Source organism: Amia ocellicauda, chromosome 12 (assembly GCF_036373705.1).
Source record: "Amia ocellicauda isolate fAmiCal2 chromosome 12, fAmiCal2.hap1, whole genome shotgun sequence".
In the NCBI taxonomy this organism is placed as follows: Eukaryota; Metazoa; Chordata; class Actinopteri; order Amiiformes; family Amiidae; genus Amia; species Amia ocellicauda.
The window spans coordinates 42,117,841-42,124,462 of record NC_089861.1 but is presented as its reverse complement, the minus strand read 5'-3'; positions in this window follow the sequence as shown (position 1 = coordinate 42,124,462).

Here is a 6,622-nt window from a genome sequence, read left to right as displayed (position 1 = left end):
TGTATCTTTTCGTAGGCCGCTGTATATGTTGTTTCCTGATACCTACGGGGAGTTGAATGTTGCCTTTAGTTTTCGAGTGGATGTCTGTGACCATGTTGTGTTCGCTACGTCTGATCTCATGAAGTGTTTTGTCTGCGGCCGTGAAGGTCATATTGCGAAGAACTGCAGGAGATCGAGGGAAGAAGGGGGTGGCAGTGCTGCGGTGGAGGAGGGCACGTAGAGTCTGGGTCAGGGACCGGGGACGGGCAGCGGGCCGGACCGGCGGGTGTGCAGGACGGGCAGCGGGCCGGACCGGCGGGTGTGCAGGACGGGGAGTGGGCTGGACCGTCGGGTGTCGGTGCGAAGGTTGGGATTTGTGGTGTTGGGGTGCTTTGTGGGAACGGGGTGCCGGTACAGGTAGTACATGCTGTACTGGGGTGTGTGGGACATGAGAGTGGGGAGACTGTGGCTCTGGCTGTGGTTGCTACTGTGATGCCTGAGAGTGAGATTGCTCTGCAGGAGGCAGGTTTTTCCCACGACGCTGCTCGTGAGGGGTCTATGGCAGATCCGGCGCTTGAGATTCGGCCAGCAGAGGTGGCAATGGAGGGGGAGGTGACGGCTGAGAAAGGGGAGTTTAAACTTCCTAAACGGAAACGTGAGAAGAAGGGTAGACCCATTGACAGTGATGCGAAACGCAGTTTTGTCGCAGAAAAGCAGGACGTGGAGCGCGGTGTCTGCACTGCGAGCAGGTGGGAGTTGCTGGCTGAGGCCGGGACTGCGGAGGGCAGCGGGGCCGGCGAGAGCGATGAGGAGGGGAGTGACTCTGATCTGTCTGTCTGCCAGTCCGCTGCTCAAAGGGGGCTACAGCACACAGAGTATAAGGGAGTTTTTGGAGTCGGTTAAGGGGAGACGTGGGATCAGCATTGTTGATCACTTTCCCGATTTTAAACTTTTTAAGTTCAGCGGCGTTGGTGCTGCGGGAGTCTAAAGGGCTGGGAATGGAAAAAAAAGTGTGATCGCCTGAAAAACCGGATGGCTAAAGTCCGTATGTCCCTTAAAACAGGCACCAATGTATGAGCTCATTCGTTTGTTTTCCCCTGGCGCTGTGTTGTAGTTTGTCATAGTCTGTGTTTCCACTTTGTTTCCATTTCCTCCCTCAGTGCGTGCGCCGATATTTTGCACACTGAATATAAATGGGGGGCGAGATGTCGTGAAGAGAGCTACAGTGTTTGATTATTTGGTGCAGAAACGTGTCTCTAGCATTTCTGCAAGAGACGCACACTGATGCTTTGAATCAATCGGACTGGTCTACAGAGTGGGAGGGGGAGGCCGGAGTTGCGATTTTATTTGCTCTGGACTTTAAGCCTGAGAGAGTTACAGTGACTGAAATTGTGCCGGGGCGCGTCTTAATGGTTAAAGCGGTGATTGGTAATACGACTTTTAATTTAATTAACATTTATGCACCTAATGACGGCAACGAGAGGATTGCTCTTTTTAAACGTCTTCCTGGTGTTTTAGATCAGTGTGAGCCCGCTGACTCTTTTATTGGGTGGTGATTTTAACTGCACTGAAAACTGTAGGCTTGATAATACCGTGGAGCCCAACCCCGGGTCGGTTAGAGAGCTGAAATCAGTGTTGACAGCTTATGATGTGGTGGACGTTTGGCGAATGACGCATACAACTGACAGGCAGTATATGTGGGCTAAATGCATTGTAGGAAGGGTCTCCTTGGTCAGGCTGGATAGATTGTATATTTTTAGACACCAACTAAATAGCTTCATTTAACCGAAAATCTCTCCTACTGGGTTTTCTGATCATAGTTTAGTGGCAGTAGAAGTGGTTTTTCCTTCTGCACGGGCTCAGTCCTCTCATTGGCATCTAAACATTCAGTTGTTACATGATACTAAGCTTTTGAAATGCTTTGCCTTTTTTTGGGAAAGGTGGCAGAGGCAAAAACATACCTTTCCTTCCCTGAGGGAGTGGTGGGACATGGGCAAAATTCAGATAAAACTGCTCTGTCAGCAGTACACTGAAAATATTACACGGAGGATAAGCACAGCGATGAGAGAACTGGAGGCTGATATTTCCGAGCTCCACAGAGCCTTGGAGTCTGATTTCAGCACTAGGCTGTTTGAAGACCTGACTTTGAAGAAGCAAGGGTTAGCGGATCTGTTGGGCATGCAGGTACAGGGGGCGCTGGTTCACTCCCGGTTTCTGAGTTTGTCGCAGATGGATGCACCTACGCAGTATTTCTTTGCCTTGGAGAAGAAGACGGCACAGCGTAAGATGATGCACTGTTTACAGACTGCAACTGGCCAGCTCCTGCAGGAGCCTGGGGAGATTCGTGGGCTGGCGGTCCAGTTCTAGAAAGAGCTGTTCACAGCTGAGGCTGTGGACAAGTCGGTGGAGGCTCGCCGTTTTCTCATGGACCTGCCTGTAGTTCCTGAGGTGGAGAGGCAGAAGCTTGAGGGGGAGCTGACACTGCTGGAACTTTCCGAGGCCCTCAGTGGACTGCACACTGGGAAATCACCAGGCATTGACGGCCTACCAGTGGAGTTTTATCGCACTGTATGGCCACAGATAGGAGGAGATCTGTGTGCCGTCTTTTCTGAGTGTGTGCAGGACTGTGAACTGCCTCTGAGCTGTCGGCGTGCGGTGCTGACTTTACTCCCCAAGAAAGGGGAGCTCTCTGACATCAAAAACTGGCGACCAATCAGTCTCCTATGCTCAGACTAAGATTCTGTCCAAAGCCTTGGCCAATCGCTTGCGTACAATGCTGGTTTCTGTGGTGCAGCCGGATCAGATGTACTGTGTGCCCGATAGGTCCATTTTTTATAGCATTTTTTTAGTATGGGATATATTGGCCGCTTCCAGTCTCTTCGGTTTTAATGCTGGTCTTATATCCTTAGATCAGGAGAAGGCCTTTGATAGAGTAGATCATTCCTACCTTTTTAGTGTTTTTAGGGCTTTTGGCTTTGGTCCCAGGTTTGTGGGGAAAATTGAAGTCCTCTATCGTAATGTTTTCAGTGTGTGGTGTGCTTAGCTCTCACTTTCCGATCCAGAGGGGAATCCGTCAAGGCTGTCCCCTGTCTGGAATGCTGTACTCAATGTCTGTAGATCCCCTCATTCACAGACTCCGCTCTTACTGACTGGCCTCTCTATTCCTGATGTGCCCATGAATCCTGTGAGAGTGGTGGCCTATGCTGATGACATCTCGGTGCTTATCACCAATGATGCTGATGTCAGGGTGCTAGGTGACTGCCAGGAGTGTTTTGAGAGAGTGACCTCTGCCAAAATTAACTGGCTTAAGTGCAATGCCTTTCTGATGGGGGACTGGGAGGTGGAAGCCCCCCAGCTTTACCGGCAGGGCTGCAGTGAAACAGGCGGGCTTTCAGTTTTTTAGGGGTGTGGCTGGGGGAGGGCGGAGGGGCTACAGAAAATTGGGATGGGGTGCTGGAACGTGTGCAGGGCAGGCTGCAGAGCTGGCGCTGGCTGGTGACTAAATTGTCCTTAAGGGTAGAGTGCTGGTAATTAATAATTTGGTCACATCTTCGGCACAGACTTCGGTGTGTGGATCCCCCAGGTTTACTTCTGAAGGCCATTCAGAAGATTTTGCTGCAGTTTTTTTGGGATGGCATGCACTGGATCAAGCAGAGTGTGCTGTTTTTGCCTGTGCAGGAAGGGGGGCAAGGGTTGATGGATGTCTGTAGTAAGGTGGTGGCTTTCAGACTCCAGTCTCTCCAGAGGCTACTTTTTTGCTCTGAGCCTCACCCTTGGAGGGATCTGGCATTTGCGTTTTTGCACAGAGTAGGGGGTTTGCACTGCGATAGGCAACTGTTTTTATTGGAGACTGAAAAGCTTAATCTCTCGGTTTTACCTGTGTTTTACCAGCGACTTGTTACTGCATTACAGATGTTTCAGGTACGCTCTGATTTTGGGTCTTTGGGGTTGAGGGGTCTTTTGGAACAGCCCCTGGTTTGTAATCGGTCCCTGAAGTGTTCACTTTTAAAGTCCGAGAGTTTTACTTCTCTGTTGGTGGCTAAGGGGTGTTTTAAAGTCGCTCACTTTATTGATATGGACCAGCGCAGGTGGAAGACCCCTGATGTCCTAGCTGCTGTGTTAGGGGTGTGGTCTCAACGAGTTATTGGTGTGTTTTTAGAACAGCTGCACTCAGCTTTTTCCAGAGAGGCTTTGTTGCTGCTGAGGGATTTTTTCTCGGGGCAGTGGACCTGCAGCCTGAGCCCCCAGTGGTGTCTTTTCTGATCACACCAGCAGTGGTGCAGTGTCTGGATACACCATGGAAGCTGCTGCAGTTTAAGGAAAACTATGACATCCAATTTCAGGGATTAGACAAAAAAGCACTTTATTTTTTATGCATCAATATTCGGCACTACCCTGACCTTCGGGACCTGCCTGACACTCACTGGCGTGCACAGTTAGGTGTAGTGCCTTCTATCACTCCTGCTTGGTGTGGTCTCTATAGACCACCGATGCAGAAGAGAGTGGGGAACCTGCAGTGGAGAGTTCTGCACAGCATTGTTGTTACTAACGCTTTTTTATGTGTCATTTTGCCAGGCGTGTCTGACCTGTGTGTATACTGCCAGCATAGGGAAACAGTGTTCAACTGCTTTTTACATTGCTCTTGGCTGCGGCCTCTGTTTGTCGTCCTGAAGGGGTAGTTTGCTGGGCTGGGTGTCCTGTTCTCTGACAGTGTTTATTTTCAGGGTACAGCATTGCAAGAACAGGACTCGCACAGTACAACTGGCGAACTTCCTTTTGGGCCAGGCCAAGCTGGCCATCCTCAAAAGTAGGAAGAATAGGGAGAGAGGGGTTCTCACTGGGGATGCAGGGCTGCTGTTTAGAGTGCAGGTGACATCCAGGGTGAGACTGGAGTTCACCTATTATAATCTGGTCCACCGACTGGACATGTTCCTGTTGGTGTGGGGGGTGGGGGGAGTGTTGTGTGAGGTTGTGAACGGTGTCCTGCAGATGACTTTGTAAGTTGGAGGAATGTGGGGGGGGTGGGGGATGGGAGGGTTTGTTTTTTTTTTTTGCTAGGTTTTGTGAATGGTGATTCGGGAGTATACTGTTATTTATTTATTTATTTATTTCCTGGATTCCTGGCATGTTGTTTTTCATTTTTATGCAACAACCAAATGAGTGCCAAATTTGACATGGAATGAACTGCTTGTTAGTTTTGTTTCTTTTGTTGAATTGTCTATAGCATAGGGGGGAGTATGTTATTTACTGTTATTGGGTTCAATGTTTTTCATAATTTCTTGTGTGTTTCCTTTAGAACCTTTTTGTTTCTATCTATTTGTAACTATCCTTGTTTGTTGGTACCAATCTATTGTTTTCTGTCTGTCAGTTTCTTGTCCGTTTGTGTCTGTTAGTTTTTGTATCTTTCTATCTGTCTTTTGTGGGTTGGGGAGCTTGCAGGTTTTGTGGTTTGGTGGACAGGAGTATACTGTGTATTTGTATCCTGTATTTTATGGAATAAAGTTCACTTTAAAACCCAACTATCCATCCATCCATCCATCCATCCCTCCCTCCCTCCGGACATATTGGCCGTTGATATTTTCATCTGCCGGACAACTACATGTGATGCCGAAAAGTCGGCATTTGCCGTGTTATCTAGAGCCATAAATTAATGGTTTAAGTAATATTTCTACTTAAAAGGATTTAAATTCGATTTTCAGGAGCCTCAATATTTTGACCATCTTATATACTGACAAATACATATGAGATGTACTAAATATTCTACCATAGACAGAGAAAATACACTGTTAATGCATAGCACTACAACAGCTAAGCCCCCGGGTTTGAGTGGTAACAGACTGTAAAATATGTTCTCTGTTTCTCTTGTTTTTTCTCTCGAAGCAGTGTGGGACTTTGTATTTCTTTGTAGCCTAGGGGAAATACAATATTCTACATTAACATTATGCTTCTATGGATATTCACCCAGTATTTAGGTGGAATATTTGGATGCAAGGACCTGCCTTCTTGGTGGCATTCAGCATTCCTTAGATTCTATTGCATTTACAATCGTTCAGCACAGATGTTCTAGTGCTTGTTTCTCAATTTAATCATCTCTAGAATCAGGCTTTCATGATGCATGTATTGATGTCCCTATATGTGCTTTACAAGGTCATAGATTTGTTGTAATCTACAGTTTTCGTCCTTGAAATTGATGTATAACTATTATGTATTTTTTTTCTTGACCTGCTTAATAATTGATACAAATGAGAACATTATTTTATTTGACCATGTAAGGGGTTTTCTCTGTATACTTCTTGCGTGCTTGATCTTCAAACCCCACTTATCTTTCAAATCGAGGATTCTGCCCAATGGGGAAGGGGCCTATGTCATTACCATGGTACCACTGTGAATGTACACGACCATTCAAAAGTTTGGGGTCACTTAGAAATGTCATTGTTTTCCATGAAAACATACATGAAATGAGTTTGAATAGGAAATATAGCAAAATGAATAGGAAATATAGTCATTGACAATAATTGTGTCCTTCAGACTTTGCTTTCATCAAATAATCCTCCATTTGCAGCAATTACAGCCTTGCAGACCTTTGTCATTCTACTTGTCAATTTGTTGAGGTAATCTGAAGAGATTTCACCCCATGCTTCCT